The following is a 22425-nucleotide window of genomic DNA, read 5'->3' on the forward strand; positions in this document are numbered from 1 at the left end:
GGCTCTTTAGCTAGCTAGCTAGTCTAGCTCAGTGGTTGTCAAACGTTTTTGTCACAAGGCACACCATTTATGACAACAAGTATTTTCAAGGCAGACTTTTCCACATGATTATAGCTGTGTAAATCATCATAAATAAGACTAATTCTAAGGCACACCATTTATGAAAAGAACAACAAAGGAAGGGATGAAATGTGTAGATAGATGTTATCAGATGGAGAGAGCACAGAATACACTGATTACACTGCAGGAAGTAATAAATATCAATAGCACACTGACCGATGTACATCTGTTGCTGCATTGAATATTGGTCTGTAGCTGGAATCCAATAGTGTCGCTGTGCTGTGTGACTGTCAGCCCATATGTAATAATGAGCATTGATGACTATTTAGCCCCTGTGGGATGGAATAGTGCATTAATGGTTTGCTTTTGTATGATCTAATTTTGGTTGGTGTGTTCAAATTATTGGTTAAGTCTATGTACAAAATAGATAAATAAATAATGTGTTTATGATCTAATCATCACATCGAAAAAGTTAGAGATTTGGTTAAATTTTGGTTGGCATTTGCTGACTGCATCCTTTTTATGAGCAGGACAAGAGAGAGGAGAAGAGAACAGGAGGAGAGAGCAGAGGAGATGAGGAGTGCGACAGACAGATGACACACCAAAAGAGCTGCTGGAGAGGTGAAGAAGATGAGAGTATCAGATAAGACAGATAAGACACAGAGTTAACACAGTTTGTCACAGTTCAAATATGTCACAGTTCAAAAGGAGCCTTTGTTACACAATAGCAGCAGAAGCTATGAGAACAAGGTTGGTCAGTTTTCAAAACTGAACAAAGCACTGGCAACATACAATCTAGTATATGACTGCTTCATCATCGGCTCTTATTTTTTCTTAAGGTTTTACTCATGTCGCTAAAAATAAAAATAATACAGAAGTTGAATGAGAACTCACATGAAACTCATTATGTTTATTTTGATTTCATGTTGTGAAAGCCAGCCTATGCTCCTTTTAGTAGGACAATGTCTCACATCTTATATTCATTTCTCTCTGAAATTACTTGAAAGTGGTTTTCGGGTGAAAATCTAAAGATTTCTGAGCTGGGCTAAGCCCCCAATGTTTCAAGATCCTAACAACGCTTCTGATTGTCATCCCTAGAGCCACACCGCTAGTATAGCTAGAAATACAATAACAATAGCAGACACAACCAAAATGGAGTGGAGAGGGGATTAAATAAGGGCGCAGTAGAGTCCTGACATTAGGTCAGGTTCCCAGTGCCTCCAGCCCAAGCACCATCCCAGACATAGAGCATGCAGAGTAGTACCAACAGGCTCATACACTAGGAAGCCAGTAAATCATCATAATACATGGGATAGCAAGTAAAACATACCTACAAATCTAAATTTCATATTATAGAAAACCTCCTTGTTCTTACATGAAAACAGTAAAACATTAAAACAAAAAATGGACATTGGCATTGTCAGTCTAACAGCAGCAGCCGAAATGAACTGTAAAGTACTGTCAGTGTATGTAAGCATGTAAGCTTGTGTATGGTGGTGGTGTTTTGACAACAGCAAATTACCAGTGACTATGCAGGCTGCGTCATGTAGCCTTGAGGTTATGACTCAAGTGAATACAGAGTCAGAGTCTTATCTTTCATTGCCTTCAGGAGTTTCTCTGTTCAAATGAAACGAATAGTCTCCAGCAACATTTCTGGAAAAACAAAGAGTGAAGGGACCACATATACACCCTCCAAACTGAGCTCCATTCACTTTTACCAACCATAGATTCACAAAAAAACAAAACAAAAAAAACCCGGAAACACATTGTGCACCCAAAAGATTTCAGGCAAGGCTTTGTTTGAACATTGCAGTCATGCAGGGAGAGATTTCAGTGGTAGATCTTAAAAGTAGTAGAAAACCTGCAGGAAAGTTCAATGGTCATTGTTTCACACAGGGTGTGAAACAGGGCCTGAAAGTTGTTTTTCCCTCCAGTGATGCCAGCTCTGCACTAAAGGCTACTACCATTATACAGGGTGGAGGAATGTTAAGTATTTTATTATTTTCTGCCAACCTCTGTGGGAACCAGCGCACTCTGGCTGTTTCGGGGGCGGTATTTATCGAGGCCACGGTATAAACAGTGACCCAACCCACTGATTAGCGAACTGGGACGTATTCATTGTACACTTTAGGGTGTGGGAGAGAAAGAGGAGGGAGGAGGAGGAGGAGGTTATGATCAGGTTACCATGACCATGAACACGTTGAACTGAATGTGGCATTCTCAGACTCAGATACAGGATCACGTATCACTCAGTTCATGAGAGCACACAGACAAATTCCTTGAGAATGAATTACAGAAGCACTGACTCATAGTTTCATAGCCAGTGTTCCAGAAAACATATCAGCTGTAATCAGTTTGTCATTCATGTCACAAGGAGGTAATGTTGGCTCACCTGGCATGAAGCCAATTTGATATTTGAGAACTTCTATTGTCAAAATCTGTTCAAACATCATTCTGCACAGAGGGGTTAAACATCCAACTGGAGAAAAGCACATTTTTTGGTGGATATTGATTTTTAGCTATTATTTTTATTAGTTATTAGCTAGCAGTGTGGCTCCAGTGTTGGCAATGTAAGTCCGTTGGTCCACCACTTTGGTCCAAACTGAAACATCTCAACTACTATGGGATGGATTACTGTGAAATTTTGTATAATCATTCAGGGTCCCCAGATGATAAAGCTTACTGACTTTATTGATCCCCTGACTTGTCATATAGCGCCACCTTTAGGGTGATTTTTTAGTTTTTTAGTAACATGTCTCAACAAATATTGTATAGTCTGCCATCAAATTTAGTACTGATACCCATGGTCCCCAGAGGATGACTCCTAATGACTTGACACCTGCAGGTCAAACATTTCTTTTAATCTGTGAAATACTTCAACAAATACTAAATATTAATGCAGATATTCATCATCCCCAGAAGATGAATCCTAATGACTGTAGTGATTCCTTGACCTTTCATCTAGCGCCACCAGTAGGTTGACATTTGTGGTGTCGAATCAAATGTCTCAACAACCACTAGACGGTTTGCCTTGAAATTTGGTAGAGACATACATATTTCCTTCAGGATGAACTGCAATAACTTTGGTGGGTCCTTTAAATTTTTCCTTAAGTGCCATCATCAGATCAAAATCTTAATTTGTCCAATATGTTCATGACCAAATACCCACAAAATTAATGACATTCCCATCAGCCCTAGCTGTACTTTGGGTTTAGTGCTAATTAGAGAATGTTAGCGTTTTAACATATAAAACTGAGACGGTTAACATGGTAAACATTATACCTGCTAAACATCAGCATGTTAACATTGTAAGCATCGCTAGCGTTAGCATTTAGCTCAAAAAACTGCTGATCTGATTGTATCAAGTTCTGTAATATCTTATAGTTTTGTCAAATTGAAAAATAAATGTTCAAAATCTGTTCACACTGTTCATTGATTTAGATATAAAGTTGCTATTTGTTCCTCATTCAAGGACACACACAGACACATGATTTTATTACTATGCTTGTGAGAGCCCTTACTGAGTATATAGTTATTCATTAACCCTTACCACTCCGTACTGCAAAACCTTTATCCTATCTTAAAACTTAAACTTAAAACTTCCTTATTTTCTCTCCTTGTGAGGAAGTTTGACACAGACATGTAAAAAACAAACTACATTTCTTTCAGGTTGATGGATGGATGAAAATCGATCTGCTGGCTAAAAACAGTGCTGGTAAGAATAAAAAGCTTGTTTTGTGTTACAATCTGATACCAAATCTCTGTTTTCCAATGTAATGTCACCTCCCTCTCTGTGCTATCTGAGTTCATGTCTCTATCTGAGCCAGTGACCTGGGAGGCAGGCCTCTGCCCGGGGGGTCTTTGTCCTCACACAACTGTGAACAATGTGACTCCACTGCTTGCTTATCATGCATCATCCAAACTCAGATCTATCGTTTATTGCCACAGATCTGGGTCACAGATCAGTTTCAAATGAAGTTATCCGACTCTTCTGACATGCTGATGGCAGGATTGAAAGGAAATACAAAGAAAGAAAGGAGAAATGCTTTTGTTTCCATAGAGTCCACACTCAGTCACACAAAGTGGGGCTTTTTCCCACACGGTTAAGTTTGTAATGAATGCCTGTTTGAGCCATTTAAATTCAGACGTTGAGCAGCAGTACTATGAGTAAGTCTTTGGTCATCACATTAAGATTCCGCTTCCTTGTGTGGATCCACATGAAGGATAAGAGTCATCAAAGGAAAGTTTATGGCACAGTAAAGAATGAACTTTGGAAAATCTTAATTGTGAGGCGCTAGTTTATCATAATTGTGTTTTTGTCAGGAAAGCTGATCAACATTGCGGCTAATGCAGAGTCTGAACTTTAGGTAGTTGTGCTGTATAGGAAACACATCAGCTCTACTGCACCTTTTGCTAAGGTCGTGACTTTTAAAGGTTGACTCCAAACACCGGCTTTGTTGACTCAGCGCCTGTCTGTACATTAGGACACAGATAGTGGGCAGGCTAACGGCCTGCTGTTGCCAAAGTAGCAAATCCTACCCACTATGACCTCACTTGCCGCTGAACGCTGTTGAACTTTGAACAGTTATGTCATTTATTTGATCTGTGTGTCATCGGCATTTCCTTTCACAAGTTCCTCCCCTCTGTCGCCCTCCCTCTGTCCCTAAACTTTACGTGTTTTCTTTCCCTATCAAAAGGAAATCCTATCCCGAAACCCCTTGTTTCCCCTCATAACCTATTATGCCATTGCCTTTGTTATGTTCCATTGTGAGTTTTCTTTAGCATAATCGTTACCATGTAAGCCCCTTTTCATCTAAACCTTGTAAGTCCATTTTCCCAAGCTTACATAATGGATATTCTTTGAGAGTGAACACTTGAGTGAACACTTTGATCTTAAGTGACCCATACAGTGTGGGTTTCATCTCCAATTTAAACTATCAATACGACAGCTAATTGCTCTGAATGTTAACAATAGCAATGATGCAATACTCTCTCCATGTGCTGGGCTTGGTAGATCTATGGCAAATTAAATAAATAATCATTAAGGACGCCATAAAACAACATGTGTTCCTGTTTGTACATCATCATCTGGTTGCTGCAGCAATCAGATGATAATCATCACTGTTAGAAATTCTCTCTCTCACCCCCCCCTCCCTTCAGCGGATACCTTTGCCCAGCTGAGAGTGACTCATTCATATCTCATGACTGCTTTCCAATGAAACTTGTTGTTCCAAGCAGCAGTTTCCCGGAAACTGGCTGAGTGGTGAATTATACCATCACACCACCACAGGCTACAGGGAATAAGACTGACATAAACAAATATACTAAGTACAAAGTGTACATACTAATGACCTTAATAACTGGCCAAAGAGACTTTGATGCAGCGTGATGCCTGACTTGTTTCTCACTGAACCTGCATGCAGGTAATGAGCTGTTTGCAATACTAACTACTAATGCTGAAGATACTCATACTTTTCCTGTTGCCAATGCTACTACTGACAGTAGCAGAGGAAGTATTCAGATCCTGTACTTAAAGCAATAGAATAGAATAGAATACAATACAACTTTATTGTCCATTAGAGATGACAATAAACATTTGGGGAAATACACATATCTGTTTTCTTTCCTGAGTGTAAGATGAAAAAATTGAGACCGCGCTCATGTTTAAGAGTGATATCGATCTTCTCATCTAAATGTCAGTAAGAGAGTGAATAAGCGTACTTTCCAAAATGTCAAACTGTTTCTTTAAGTTAAAGTGGCAATATTAGAATTTGAAAATACTCTGTTAGGTAAAGCTGCATTTAAAATTGAATCACGTACTTAAGTATTATTAGCAAAATGTACTTAAAAGTATAAGGACTATAAGCAGCATTTTAATTACTGTTACTATTACTATTATTTACTGTATAATAGTTGTTTATATTCATCTGCAAAATAACTAGTAATTGTTGCTGTCAAATAAATGTAGTGGAGTAGAAGAAGAAGCATATACCTCAGAATGGTACTTCAGTACAGTGCTTGAGTAAATGTACTTAGTTATTTTCCACCACTGTCTACTAATGATGATAACAGTCAAACAAACAAAAGCAAGAAGCCTCCGGTGGAACACAACATTCAGTTCCCTGAAACTAAATTAAGCCTATTTTAATAGGCACCACCATGGCACCTTCGCTGCTGCCCTAACAAGCACTGAGTAAGACTCAACTGTTCCCGGCACAACATGTTGACGCTAATAATGAAGAGTGTGTGAACTTGTCTCTGCCATGAGCCCCAAACCGGTGTCATTTTGAGGCCCTGCAACAGGACAGACACCATGAGGTCCACCACACTGCAGCAGCAAGGTGACACAAAAAGACGGACAGACAAGCTGGCAGACTAAAGCAGACAGGTAAACAGACAGACAAACAGGGCTGAGGCAATGCCCCAGAGAGCAATGACACGAGCCAGTGCCTCCGTACACATCCAGACTGAGCATGCAGGCAGGGAGGCAGGCGGCTTTCGAATGACTGAAGAGCCGAGTGTAGACACACAGCACCCCGCTCACCTCAAACACACAGCCTGTAATGACTGGAGACATGGCTGCCTTCCCTTGGGAAAAAAACACGAGGGTGGGGGGTAGTACAGCACAGACGCAGAAGCAGAACACCACCTCTTCTCCAACAAACCCTAATGGCTGGGGCTCAATAAACAACGGCAGTGGCAACAACAACCCAAATAAGCCATGACAGCGCGTGGGGTACCTGAGCGAGTTCTTAATTGATCATTCTCGGCTGGAGACTTCCCACTCCTCGCCTCCATTGTAAGACATGCACGCCTCTCATACGTGCCACAGTTACAGTTTTGCATCGTGCCTATTCTTAGCGCAGGTGTGCTATATTGCTGGAATTCTTATTTTAAACCCTGCTGCTTTAGCTGTAAACATATTCCAGAAACATTTATTCATACAGAGTGTGCTCAGTATCTAGTTTGATATCATGAAGTTGTCACACAAGAGTTGGTTTATTATTATTTTTTATTTATGGAGCACAGCACTAAACTCTAAGCTGATGCAGGCACGCGGTGAAAGCATGTCTGACATAAGCCCACAGCTGGCTGACCTATTGTGAGAATTAATTAACAGCCATGGCAGATTTTAGCACAGTTATTTGGGACTTTCTGTACGTAGGTGTGATATGTGGGTCAGTGTGGAGCGCACAGTGGAGTGTGCGAGCGACACGACTGGGCGTCATGTCATCTCACGCTATCAGCCGGTGACAGCCGCTCAGAACAGCTTCAATAAGCACGCTGATCCCGGCCGAGCCTGCTGACCAGCACAGTTAACACTCCCTCCCTTTACAGTGGCCTAATCCGGGAATTTAACAATGCGCCTGGCCTTCCAAACCAGGGATCAAATTCCCCCCGGTTGACTCTGTATTAGTCCAGCCAGCACATGCAGCCCCGGCCCTGTGCCCACCCACAAAGCCGACAAGCAGAAATTCACACACTCACGCTCTGGGTTCATTCTGCAGCCCCAGCCACACGCAACACTGAGTAACAGAGGGATGTTAATAAGCACTGTGAATTTCCTCTGTGTTTCTCACTTTTTTCCCTCTTAACCCTTCTTGTGTGTTTCCATGTTCTGACGTAGCTAACCTTCAACATACATTTAAACCAATTAAGACGGCTGGTGGTTGTCTTTAACTTGCATTTCGCTTCATGACATTGACAAAAAGGTGAGGGGAGTGGGCTGTGTTTGCACAGAGGCAATGGGATCAAATCCAGGGAGAAATCTATTTCCTTGAGAAGCCATGCCAGTAAACTGGACACATCCTGACATGCAATTAGGGTACAGTGCACTTTGGGAGCATTGCAATTAGTGAGTGTCATTTTCAAGTTATTTTTTTCTTTCTTTCTGTAGCCGCCCTTCCCGTATGAGCTTCTAGTGTTTCAGTTCAGGCTATCACAAGGTCAGATAGAAGAGATACCCTACGCCGGTGTCGGAACCTCTCAGCTGTATGCGGTAATTACTGGTGTCCTTGATATTTGATGTGAAATGGGGACGGTAACCTTTAGTGTTTGCCTGTTAGCCCACCCCTCCTTTCACTGCTCCTGCCCTCAATTCCCCGCCACCTCCCTCCCCTCCGCTCCCGGGAGTACGGACGGAAAACAGGAGGCTCACTTTGGAGGGAAATGTGAAGTGTGTTTGAGTGCCAGCTGGTGTCCTGGGACATGGTTAAACATCTACTGGCCAAATGGTGCCTTGTCATTGCTGTGAAGCGGCACAACGCGGTTGATGAGGACTACTGTCCGGGAAGGACGGGTGAAAGGGGGCGAAGGGCACGAGGATGCACGTTTTCGTCCTATTTATACTTTGTACTTTAGCTGAGATGATTGCTGGAGTTGTGAGTTTGTGCACAGGCACAATCAAACATTAACAGTATTCAAAGAATTATCAAGTTTAAGACATCAGATCAGGGATAGGATTAGGATTTACAGATTTAAGACAAGACAATACTCTGCTTGAATAATAATTTTTCTGATACAGTTTTTCAACAAAAAAAGTTCCAGAAACTTCTTACTTATTCTTGGAAGCACATCTTCTCCCTCGCTTAAAATCCTGAATCTATGAATATACAAACGTTACCCCTTTTTGACCAAAAAGTTCAAGGAACTAAACTAAGAATTTAAAGTCCCTTGGTGTTTCCACTGCATCTGAAGAACCATGAAAATTAGGCAAATTAGACCTGACAGGTTAAAAAATGACAGTCAGAGTTATCTTGCAACTTTCACTCAGATACCTCCTGAACCATTGTAAATAACTACCCCCACAGCAGCGACTTCTTGTGCCTGGAACTATCTACAGGAAATAAATTTAATCCCCCTTTCTACATAAAATGCAGGTTGAATTCCTCAAAAGGTTCTTGTTCCCCTGGGAAACTTTCTGCAGTGGAAACATCCCATATGTTTAACTTCAAAAGTTTGACTCACAGACAGAAGGAGTCTCCTGCTTCACTGAAATGTCCATTCTCAGTGTCCCAGAAGTTTCAAACCGCTGCCTGACACCTAAATAGCATAACTGACCATGACTGGCTTCCATACTTTGTGATGTCACAACATCATGCTTGTATGTGTGTGCCTTAAAGTCCCCCTCCACTCAAAAATGTGTTTTCTGTATTGTTACTTCAGTTGGATGTTTGACTGTGCAGAATGATGTATGTGCTGTTTGTTTTCACATTCATCTGCTGAAGATGGAAAGTTTCATTTGTGAAATCACAACTAGTTTGAAAGCTATATGTGGGCCAGTGTGCAACTTACACAAGTGTGATGTGAAAACATGAAACCCATCAAACTTGAAAATCCAGTGGACACACACTAAGAATAGACTTTTCAGTAAAGTAGTAAAGTTCTTGTGTTTCCAGCAGTTTTTTAACTTTTAAAATGAAATATATTTGCATATAGATTCTGTATTTTTTAATGAGAGAGAGAGAAGGAGAAGATGCAAATGTTAAGAATTTCTAAAAACCATATCAGACACAAATTATTATTCAAAACAGAGGATTTTTTTTAAAATATCTTGAGGGGGTATTTATAGTCAGATTTAAGGTGGGCAGAGCAACTTTTCCCTTTCAGCAGATACATGTGAAAAGAAAAGAAAGAGCAAAAATGGCAATAAATATTCTGTAAACAGACTGCAAGTGCTGTTTGTTAGGTAATGAAACATTCTTGAGAGGATTTGCAGACGCAGATTGGACTTGTGATTACTTGCTCATATGAAAGCTTATGCCATAGCCAGAGTACTGAGACTCAAACATGGCCTGCGGCTACTAATTCGACTAACAACAGCTCCACCATCAGTCTCTGATGAGCTGCTTTAATTGGCAGAGCAACAATTGAAAAAAAAAGCCTTGTGGCCATTACTGTGAGCTACACCTGTGATAGAGAAACTCCTCAGTCTGCTGCCTTCATAAAAACATAAGTAAAATCACACATGGCTGCACTGATGGCTCTATGTTGTAAACTGGCTGTAAGACTATAATGGAAGAGCTCCAGTTCCTCTCAGTGTTTTGTCAGTGCTCTGTGCAACCGCAGCTGCACACATCTGTCATTGCTACTCCTGCTATCAAGTCAGCATGTTGTGCAACATATATGAAATAGTACGCTATAGAAAACCCATGCAAAAACACATTCAAGTGCAAATGCGGCGTGCTGCAACATGCCAGGTGTTTTGACAGCGGGCCGGCCGGTGTTATACATCTCTCTCAAGCACCTACATCAAGTGTGTTGTGCCAACTTCCAAACACTCCCCCCCCAGCTGAATAGCACTGGCTTATATAACAGCCTCACACTCATCAGTCTGTACACCCTGTGTTTACGTTTGGCCCTAGCTGTTTTTCTTGGAGTTCCCATTCCAAGGGAAGCAGCAATGGAAAGGGTGAGGCGCTCGTGCGAAAACATGTGCAAACACCTGCATGTCTGAGATGCCTGGCAGGGATTATCATCATTGTTCACTGTACACACACACACACACACACAGACACACACACATAGCGGCTGATCTTTGTGTACATGCTTAACAGAAGTTGAGGAACTCCTGCCTTATCGTTTGCAAACAAAATGTGTCAGCCAGGAAATGGTATGCGGATTGAATGGGATTGACTTGTCACTGGAAGAGCGAGGTCAAAAACAAAAAAAAAACCACACAAAAAGAGAGAAAAAAAGACCTTCCTTTCACGCAGGTTTGTGTTGAAACATGTTTTTAAAAGAGTTTCCCACCTTTACAAACAGGGAGAATGAGGAATATCTCTCTGTTTGTTCATGTTTGTCTCATTTCACTGATAGGAAATACACTGTAGATGCTGCATCAATAAAAATATCACAACTGTACTGCAATAGGCTATAATATTGAAATTACAATTGGTTAGGGAATTCAGCAGTAAAATGATAATGGCTTTCCATTACAGGCATGGCAATAAAAACATTTGCAGTCACATTATCTACACCTATTGATATTTTTTGTCATTACTTTTCCAGCTAATTTCAAGTCAGCCGTTCTGTACAGCTCCTATTGATTTGGTGTGAAAACACTGAGAAGAGGTGCAGAGATATGAAGGTGAAAGGAGGAACGAACGTCGTGGAGTGACTGGGGTCAGCGCCATTGTCCGGTTGTGATCTCCCATCTTCATCCATTGTCCATCTGTGGGTGCCGGGCTGAATGGTGCTTTTCTTTTTCTTCGATAAACTTTTGACCTCAACATATCTGCTCCTTGTGCAAACATGTTGACCTTGGTTCGCCATTCGGTGATATGGTGAGCCCGTGAAAAGAGGGTGATGGGGATAACGTATTCAGATGAGCAGATACCGGGATCCCCATTTATTTGTGATTAAGTCGCAAAGAGGGAAAAGTTTGATAAATAGTTACTCGAACTGGGGTTTTGGTGAATTCTGTGCTTGTGCCATTGGATAAAGTTGTATTTAATGGCTCTATTTTGAGAAATCAGGTCAATGCATCTTGTGCTGCGAGAACATCCTTTACTCTCAACCCCAAATACAGCCTGTGTTGCTCTCCAGGTGAGCGTCGTTACCCAAAACTAAGCCGTGTCGGGGCATGCTGCTGAGCATGTGTCAAAAACTGCTCAGCAGTGGCTGGTTATTATTTATGGTGTCTTCTTATAGAGCCTCATTGTTGATGCTCGCTCCGGGCATCTGCATGCATTTTCATCACACACGCTCATCTCTCGCCCTTTCATCAGACGTCGTTAGCATCAGGTTGTGACCGATGTTCCTGAAATCTCGCTGCACTCACCGAGATCCTCTTGGAGGTGTTTTTTTTTTATACTTCAATAAAATAAGAGCCAGGAGGGTGAGATGAGGGAGTTGAGAGGGGGGGAGGGAGAGGCGCCGCGAGGTGGTGATTGCCACCTGCCACTTCATTCAACTGCATTTTAATCTGGGGTGTCTGGAGGAATCTCGTTTCGCAAATGACTTCACCGGAGGAGTGGCGGCGCTGGATGAAGGGAGAAGAGATTTGAGCTGCTGATACCTCGTAACAAATCACCTGGATATGAACTATTCGCTTTCTAATGGGAATCCATATTCATCTTCTTCTCCAAAAGCTCTCCTGTGGGGATGCAGATGTGTGGCTGCTTTTATATCTTCCCCTTATCCACTTCCCCATCCGTGTACCCTAATCAAAACCCCCACATATTTTAGGGCCCTACACCATCCGCTTACTCATATTGAATTTCCATTGCTACACCATTGGGTTTATGGACCATCTTTCGGATTATTAATGACACGGCACAGAGTTCTACATATGAATATGGAGATCAGCCACATTGTGCATACGCTTTCCTATATAACAGGATTGATCTAAATCTCTAATGTCTTCTTTGACTGATGGCACCACCCTTCTGCTCCACGCACTTTTCTTAATAATGTGCCTTCCTCACTCCCATTATCTGTATATTTAAAACCCAAGACCCCCTAAAAAGCAGCCGTGAATGATAACTGTCCTCCACACAAACTCCTCCAGCTACTTCAATCTGTGGCAAAGATAAAGGGGTCAACTTCATGCTACAAGGGATCAAATTGAAATTATAACAGGTTTAGTTCTGGTGGTCCTTTTTCAATGTACAGAATTTGTTTTATTCAGGCATCTGGAAGGGCACCTTCATGCACGTTGCTGTTTCAGGAGCGAGCCGCTATACGCATGCAATGCCCAGACAAGATATGTAGGATGAATTATTACAGTAAAAGGATTTTATTTATTAACTCGCTTGTGGAAGTTGGGAGCGTGCCAACTGTTGCTGCTCCATTCAGGGGCCTATCATCTGTACTGTCGAAGGGCAAATAAATACTAGATGTCTGTATTCATGGTTACGGATAATATAAAGCCACACAGTCTGAATCTACATAAGCAGAGAATTAGTCTGAAGTCTGTTGGTGAACAGCCAACATGACAAAGACACTGTTCCGGTAAATGCTGAGAGCTCAGTTTCATATCAGTCCGTGAAAATGATGATCATTTGTCAGTGAAGGATAGTTCCACTCATTTTACACATGAAGATCGGTTTACAGAGAACTGTGAACAATTGTATATAATGTCTTCTGCGGCTCTGCAGGGGCTTTGTCTTGTTTTTTTTCAAACTTTATTTAGAAAATATTCAAATATACAGACAGTGCAGACATGTGCTCAGCATAATGGTATACAAAGAAACAAGAATATGAATTTAAATAAATAAAAAAGAAGCAGAGTTGGGATTCATTAATATAAAGTTATGATAAAAAACATGTTATTCTTCTTTAAAGAGAGTTTAAAAGTTAATAATATTAATTTATTTTAGTGTTTATAAGTTTGAGAGCCTTAATATATTCTTTAAATTGACAATTGACAATCCAGAAAAACTGGGGGGAAAAATATATGTAATGACATTTTTACACTCAATTTTAATTTTATGATTAGTTTTATACAATATATAATCTTTCATTTGAGTCCAAAAAGTAACTGAATGTATACAAAGGTAAAATAAATGTGTTATAGATTCTGGTTCATCATTGCAAAAATTACATTTGTTTCAATATCTAAAAATTTAGAGAAATATAGATTTGTGGGATATATATTGTGTATGAATTTGATGTCCCAAAAAGTTTTTCCTTGAAGAGTAATTTTCCTTCTTTCATAGAATGTGTTACGTATATGTTTCTTGTTGCCTTTAGTATTCATAATGTCAATACCATTTATCATCAAAGGGGTTCTATCCTGCTTCTTGAAACTAAAGATGACTTTTCATTAGATGTAATAGACCTTTAGGAATAGCTTTCATTACATAATTAAATTCTCTGCTTGTTACAGGAAAGAATTTAGCCAGAAGGAATCGTTCATAACTAATCAGGGGCTTTGTCAAGTCCGAGAAAATAACCCTGGTGATGTCACAGTTATGTCATCAGGGTTATCTCAGCTTGTGCTTGGAGATACTTTTTTTTTAGGTTGTACAATTTGAAAGATTTATTTGTTTATTTCATTTATTTAACCAGGAAGTCTCTTGGGATAAATTATCTTATTTACAAGGGAAACCTGGTCAAGATGGCGATGCAAAATAGGCGTCACATAGTTACAAAAAAACTCACATCATCATCATACAACAATCACATCCAACACCCTGAGACCCTGAGAGACATGAAAAGATAAACAGCGTTTTCCAGGAAGAGGGAGTCTAACAAAAAGAGAAAACCCTTGTCTGCGAGAAATGATGTGTTTATACTCCTTTTTCGTTTAGCTGATTACATTTAGGGGAAACATAATGTCTGCCAGAATTACAGTACCATTCACAAGTTTGGACACACTTTCCATTCTCCTTAATGAGAATGTGTGAGAGAGTGTGTCCAGACTTTTGACTGGTACTGTTTGTTCAGTGGGAATGTTTTCCTGGGAAAAAAGCACTACAGTCTTGTACTGCATGTAATAGCATGACTTTGACACCGGAGACAGGATTTGCCTTAGTAATTATGAACGGATATTGTAGGAAAATGAAAAAATATCAGTGACAGTATCAGTGACAGTATCAGTAATATCAGCCAAAATGGCAGCACTCCATATTCAAAAATCAAGCAAAAAGAATCACCTAATTTATTGATCTTTTAGATTAATTTATTTCCAGTCAATAGGCTGATAATAAGCATCTGTGACTGTCACCATTTTGCTGTTCAGAGTCAACATTTTGGGACACGCCACATATGTTGCTTAACATCTCATTAATTAACTGATTATGTTGATTTAAAAAAAAAAAGTGTAATTAGAGCAGCATTACATTTATTTCAAAAAATGATTTGCTGTTGCAAATGAATAGAGACAGGAGCAAATATTATAAAGCAGGTTTAAAACTTGCAGTCTAGCCACGCTCAGTTCAGATTAGTCTGATGGCCTCACTGACCTTCCAAGTCCAGACTTATAGTTATTTATGCAAGCTTAATGCTGTTGCACTCCTTCAGCAGAACACCAGATTACTTCCCTCTGATTTTTAATTGGATTTTCTGTTGATTTTCAAGTTTGAGCACATGGCGGGGCAGTATAGGACCATGTGTGTCTACTTTATAGTGTACAAGCAACACCATAGCAACTGCTGTAAACATCACAGACCTTGGTATTATGTCATCTTTCAATGCAGCATTACATAACAGCAGTGACACAGCAGGGAATATAATAACGACAGGTATTAACAACTGAAGAATGCGACAGGAAATTAACAGTGAGTAATACTGTTGTTCTGTATCTTTAGTTTAGTGCACATTGTGATGCCACTTACTTTTCCATTCCCTCTTGTTGCACTGTGTTTATCATCATTTGTTATTGTTTGTTTGTGCTATGTCTCCTTCTCAACTTTCTCTGGGGGGCAAATTGTCATTTCAATCAAGCATAACGAAGCCAGAGAGGTGTTGTTGTATAACTTCTGCCTCCGTATATTCCTGACCTGCGCTGGTAATGAGTGTCATCTGCACATGCTTATGGAGACCTCCGCAATATCAGCTGATAGTCATGTTTGTTCAGGGTTGTTATCCCGGGTTGAGAAACAGCTCGGGGTAAACAAGAGGAAACAGAGCGCCTACACATGAGGCCGGCCTCTCAGCAAATGACATCAAATTGCTCTCTTTATTTTCTCTCTCCCCCTCTCTCTCTCTCTCTCTATTGGTTTTACAGTAAAGTGATGCTGCATCATCTTACCAACAATTTCCGAGGAAATGCTCGACTGCAGCAGAAACACCAGCTCGGAGTTTTATTTTTGAGATAAATGTGTGCTATTCAGCATACGAGCAAAGCCTTTCACTCAGGGGCCCTGCCATGTTTTTATTTGCGAGCAGCGATTTCATCTCACAGTCTTCACACCAGTCTCAGAAATCCAATAAAGATGACTGACTACATTTTATCACTGCAGGATTTATCTTTCAGAAAGATTTACAAGTCCACCCTGATAATGTGGAAAAAGGCAGAAATATGAAGAACTATAAACCCGGTATGATATGTGTTTTACTCAAACTTAGATACTGTGTGGAGCTACTGAGGCCTGTATTCACCAGTGCTGTTACTGCTGAATAACAGAATTAGACAGCTGATTTGTATTTCAGCTGATACTGCTTCATATAATTTGCCAGCTTGTCACGTAGCACGCATAAGAGGGTTGTTGTTGTTGTTTTATATAATTTCAGTTCTTCCAGCTCGAGATGCTGTTATCTGATCCAAACCAACAGGATGACAGTGGTTCCTTGGCCCTGTGACTCAGGAAAAGCCTGTTTCACCCTTGACCTTTGTCATTATCCACCAACAACATCGCAGGGCAGACAATCAAGGGATCAAGGCCAGCCAGGAGAAATCCTGTCCCCAGACATAAAAAAGGATGCGCGCCGTGATCTCTCCCCCTCTCATTGCCAGGAATTCAATTTCACTCAGCTAACATCTGCCAGAGATAAGTGAAACATAAACAATGTCACTCACACACACACACACACACACACACACACACACACAGAAAGAGAGAGAGCTCAGGGCTTTTTCCTGGAGAGACACAGCGGTACTGACACATCCCTTAATTACAACCATGACATGTGTGCCCAGCGTTCTTCCTTTCTGCTTTTTTTATGATTTTGAAAGAAAACTAAACCAACAGGGAGGAATCTTTGGATAAAATGAGGAAAGAATTTGCCAGGCTAAGGGGTCACTTCCAGTAGTTATGAGGAACAAAAAATCTATTCAAATTTTACCGTGTGACAGACCATCGTGTGCAAGGACTGAGTCTGAAAAAGATGGTTAAAAAAAAAAAAAAAGAAAAAAAAAAAAATCAATCTCTCCAAACAAAGACATCCAATTTCCCATTGAAAACCCTGTGTCAAGGCCAAAGAAGGCCACATTTCGATTCTGATTCAGGCCTTCAAACCCCCACCGTCACCTGACACAAAGACCTGCACCCTTGGGTCAATGTCGGTGTAGTGTTTTCTTCTATCTCACTGTAGCTTAAGTTGAAAGCTCCATTATGGTTGAGATGACGCAGACATCCAGAGTCCTGGCGTAACCCCTCGGGACCTGACTCACTGTGTCTAGTAAACATGTTATTGGGAAACCATGTTGTTTACATTGTGCGAGTGAGAGATAGTGGTGCTAACCTGCGCCAGCATACAGTAGACTGTATATCCATGTTGCTATAAACACATCTTAAAATTCTGAGGGGGGTCTGTATGTGTCTCTGATCCCGAGCACGCAGACGCGGCACTGAAAGCATCATTCAGAAATCACTGAAATGATCTGATGTGAGTTTTCTGACTGAGGGAAATCACAGCAGCTTTTCCTATTATGTGCCGTCTTATAATTTGCTCATTTTTTCCTCGCTGTTTAAGCCGAAGTGGCACACGTTAGTCGTCGAAAGCGAAAAATCCGATCAAAATACCCTAATTAAGGCCATTTAAAAGTAGATAAATCTTTCACAGTTCTTTCCTGACTTTGCTGCTCATCTGCTCTCTAACAACAAGACGTGACTGTCGGACTGCTTCACAACTGTCATCCATAAAGTGGAGATGTGCCTCTACCTTTGTGCAGCTTTACTGGTGGCCTGCCTTAAGATTTATTGCTTATTGAACTACGTAAGGAACACATAATGCAATAACCTTATGCTGATGGAATAATATCATTTTCTCTTCACTGCCTCAAAGGAAAATGTAGCCTACTATTATCACTAAGTATTCTCTCGAGAAAAAAAAAAGAAAAAAAAAAAAGAAACCCTAAAGGCAGTATTTGTGTTCTTTGTGTGGCAGTTGCATTTGGAAACACGGCACAGAATCAGTATTCAGACTTTGGTTATTTGGTGTGCAGACCTCATTATATTAGCATACCAGGAGGTAAATGACAAATAAATGCAGCACTCATCACCGTCTCTATTTCTACTTGACAATGCATGTTCTGCGTGAATGAATATTGATGCACAGCTTTCCCTTGACGGTTCATTTTCGAGTTAACATTTCCCCCCTTTTTTGGGGAGAGGGATGAGGTTAAAAAAAAGCAGCAGCAGTAGCAGCAAGGAGACTTGTAAGTAGCGCACATTGTTAGCATTGAAAGCATTTCCTGCTGGTAGTCAATAAACAGGATGCTTGCTGTGTCATCCCAGACGTTTGAAGACAGCTGCCGTATGGCAAAGAGAAACAGCTTGGTGTCTGCCACTTTGAGCCTAAATCTATTTCTGGGATTTATCCTCAGGTTTTCTTTTTTTTTTTTTTTTGGGTGAAATGGATGTGAAAAGCGAAACCCCCCTCCCCACGTTGCCACCACCCCCTTCTCTCTTCTCAGCTCCTTCCCCTTGCAGCTAGCTTCACACACCTGCTTTTTGTTCAACACAAAGCTGATTGCACTTTTCAGCACAGCTATTCCCCAAAAAAAAGAGGAGAGAGGAAAAAGAGAGTCTTGGATAGTCTCACTATCAGGTAATTATGCAAATTCCTGTGAAAGCAGCGCTCGTATTTTAAAGGAGTAGTTCAATGCACTTTTACTTGTAACAGTGTTTTTAAAATTGTGTTAATGCTACTTTTATTTAAAGGAATAGTTTGACATTTTGGGAAATACGCACAGCGGCTTTCTTGCCATGAGTTAAATGAGAAGATTGATACCACTCTCAATATGTTAAATATGAAGCTGATACCAGCAGCTAGTTGGCTTAGCTTAGCAGAAAGCCTGGAAACAGGGGGGAACAGCTAGCCTGACTCTGTCCAAATGTAACAAAATCTGTCTACTTACACTTCTAAAGCTCACTAATTGACAAGATATATGGTTTGTTTGGTCTGCAAAAAATGATGCTGGCTCCAGCTACATATTTATCTAACTCTCAGCAAGATAGCGAATAAGTTTATTTCCCAAAATGTTGAACTATTCCTTTTGAGTAGAGAAAAATACCAGCACATATTCTTGGATATGACATGAACCCATTCCACTGAACTCTTATCTCTCCATCTTACTTGACTTTTCACTCTCTTGCAGTTGCAGAGACTCCCTCTGACTCTCTCTGACCCTCCCTGCTCAGCTCATATGGTTCCAGGCTGCACTGAGCACGCCCAGCCCAGCCGGTGGATAACCCCACTACCTCATCCTCCCCACGGGACCAACTTACATCCTTCCTCCTCTGTCCGTGCTCTTTACCATTCTCCTCGTATCTTCGCTCAGCTCCACTTCCCTTCACAGTGAGAGAATCACCATCTGCTTGCCCAAATCCCCAGCCGCCCCCTGCCCCCACCTCCCCCCCATTTAAATCTCCCAGCCTCCTTCCTTCTCCATGCTTGTATCTCAGCAGCAGGAAGCAACACCTGCCGCTTTACGTCACTTCCTGTTGCAAGAATCGCCTCTTTTTTTTCCTTCTGCACCCGATTCTTATGCCTGTGTTTTTGCATAGGGATTCGATGCCCTTATGTGTGCATCATTGGAAAATCACACTGTGGTGGACTTGCCTTTCACTTTCTGGCTTTGTTCCCGGCTCCCACAGTTGAGGCTGTATTTTCAGTGACAGGTTGTGTCTGGACACTTAATCTGCTCTCACAGACAACCTTGGCTACCGTTTTCTCCCTGACCCAGGCCACCCCGTGAGCAAGTTCCTGGCATAAATCAACCCCCCCCCGTTGGAATCTTATCAATTCATCCATAATGTCCTTTGGGGGCTGTCATCTTTACAGCAGCATAAACAAGACAGTGTGTCAGCTTGACCTCTTATTTAGGACCAAACTTATGGATGTTGTACAAGCATAAAAGATGTTAGGCTACATTAACTTCAATTGCCAAATTCTTCTGTCACAACCCATTTCCCTGTGATTCTTGCCATTACACAGCTTAGGAAATATTCTTATTGTTTATTGCAGCAGCGACTCTATTGAGTTAGGTAACTCAAAACAGGATGTTTCGCTGTGCAATTACCGCTCACAAGGAATGATGGAGGAACAAACAGAGGCTGAAGTCACAAGGAGCTGTCACTTCTGTTTTTCACTAGGTGGATGTCCATTGTTTTAGATTCTCTAGTTATTCTTTGTTCAACCTGCTTCCTGTACTATCATTAGGCCCATACAGTCAGCTGGCCCATGTGTCAGGTCATTCTCCATCTTGTGTGGCCTATTTTTTGTTCACAATAGTCTCCTCACACTGAGGTTACCATTGTGCATTGTAGATCTCTTCTTCCAAACCTGTCTCATAGAAATTACATTTATCTACTAAAGTGATATTCCAATTCAATTCAGATTTATTTGTATAGCACCATCTCATACAAAAGCAGCTCAAAGTGATTTACATAAAAACAACAACAAAAAAGCAGAAATGTGCAGATAAACAGAAACATCCATGCATACATACGCATCAAAACACATATACATACACACATGCAAACAAACATACTGTACAAATACGGTGTGGTCATTTAAAAAAATGCTTTAGTGCAGAGGAAGGTCTTCAGCTTGGTTTTGAAAGATGAGTGTTGGAGCAGGTCTAAGTTCAGCAGGCAAACTGTTTCATTCTTTAGGTGCATAAATACTGAATGCCATCTCACCAGACTTTGAAAGTGTTCTAGGCACATGGAGGAGATTTCCACCTTGTCACTGAAGAGATCTGCTTGGGTTATAAACCGACTGAATGTCTGAGCCAGACCAGCAGTCTGGTATGGATATTGCCTCCACAATTAAAGTTTTTTTTTTACATTCCCTCTCAATGTATTTCATTTGTTTCCCCTACAGCAACTAAAGCATGTTTAATTTGTCTTATGGATATGTTTATACACTCAAAGCACTTGATTAAGGTTAAGACTGTGGTCTTGGTTAAATACTGAAAACACTAACATGAAGCACATGTTGTCACTAGTCTAACCCTAAGCAAGGAGTTTTTGTTGTCTTTCCCCAATCTAACCTTAACCCAGGTGTTTTTTTAGCCTAAAACAAACTACAAGCAGGACTCAATGTGAACAATGGACTCCAGTGTCAATGTTCGGTACTTTGAAAGCCCACCAATCATCCAGCCATCTCCCTGTGACTTCTGTGTAGTACAAGAAGTAAGATTTTCTTTACTGGAAAAATTGTTACCTGAACATAATCCAGGCAGTGATTATGTTTCCTACAGAACATATTTTGCAAAAACAAATCAGAAGTATATAAATGTAGCTGAAGTGAAACTGCAAAGTGAGGTGGTAATTCTCTGTGGGTTCATCAGTACGTGCAGCCACTTTCACATCCACTTAGTCATTTCATGTCATTTCATCAACTGTTATTATAAAAATATTGATTATAGCAGCTTTTAAATGGGACATGAAACATGCATGGTTTGCACTACCAGTATATGTTTTGGCACTCGAAGTGCCCAAATGCATTAGAAAAACACCTTGCCTAAATCAGATTTTAAAAACCACAGATACAACAAATTTATTTTGGTAATTTCCAGCAGTTTCCTGGATGGATGGTCAGATGATGATAACATTTTGAGGATGAAAAAGTAAGATAATGTTCCAAAAGTATATTATTGTGCCTTATATTTGTTTGTGAGAGCTATGATATTTTTTTAAATTTGCTGCTAGACATGTTTGAGGCCTTTTCAGCGGTTGAGTCATGTGAAGGAAAACCTAGCTTTCCCAGATGCTAAAAACTGTGAAGAAACAAGATGTTGGTGAGGAAGATAATGCAACTGGGGATAACATCTGGGGATTATCTAACATTTGGAGTCTAAAGTCTGGAGCGTCTGAAGCGTGAGCCTGACTATTGAAAACATGGAGTCACGGTATGAAATATTTCTTTGGAGGTTTGCATCAGTTGTGATGACCTTCTCTGGCTCACTCAAATAATCAAATAATTTAATTATTTCAGCGTTTCAGTGGAAAGATTTATTGCTGAATGATAGTCTAAATGATTTTTGCTGTGAAAATAATATACATTTGAAGTAAATTATGGTTGCTTTTAGTTTTTTGGCATTGAAATTGACATCATTTTTAGTTTTTAAAAGATTTTCATCCTCATAAAAGCCAAATCAGCCAAATGTTTCCACCCTACTTCACCTAAATGGATGCAAACTGACCTTTTGTAGTCCCCTCATTATTATTTTTTTTTTTTATCACCTCCATTTTTCTTTATTTTATTTATATGTGTATATTTGCTATTTCTGGTGACATTTTCTGGCAACAAAAGACCCAGTGAATAGACTGTTGCTGTGTTATTCATACTTATATTCCAGTCATAAAAACCAACCATCATCGATACACTAGATGACTCTGAATCAATCTCCGTCCACTGATTTAAATGGCTGTGTGAAACTGTTAATAGAACATCTCAGAGCTTGAGGCTGAACATATTGATCCTATACAGTGTTTTCACTGGGTCTAGATAGAGAATATTGATATA

The 22425-nt window shown here is 40.5% G+C and overlaps 1 long non-coding RNA gene across 1 annotated transcript; it reads left to right on the forward strand.

Moving 5' to 3' along the window:
• The first annotated feature begins 596 nt into the window (after positions 1-596).
• LOC137173592 (uncharacterized) lies at positions 597-21407 on the forward strand. Its single transcript, XR_010925217.1, has 3 exons — positions 597-681; positions 3730-3775; positions 16240-21407. It is a non-coding gene; the product is annotated as an uncharacterized lncRNA (long non-coding RNA).
• Positions 21408-22425: the final 1018 nt, after the last annotated feature.

Source organism: Thunnus thynnus, chromosome 21, assembly GCF_963924715.1.
Source record: "Thunnus thynnus chromosome 21, fThuThy2.1, whole genome shotgun sequence".
In the NCBI taxonomy this organism is placed as follows: Eukaryota; Metazoa; Chordata; class Actinopteri; order Scombriformes; family Scombridae; genus Thunnus; species Thunnus thynnus.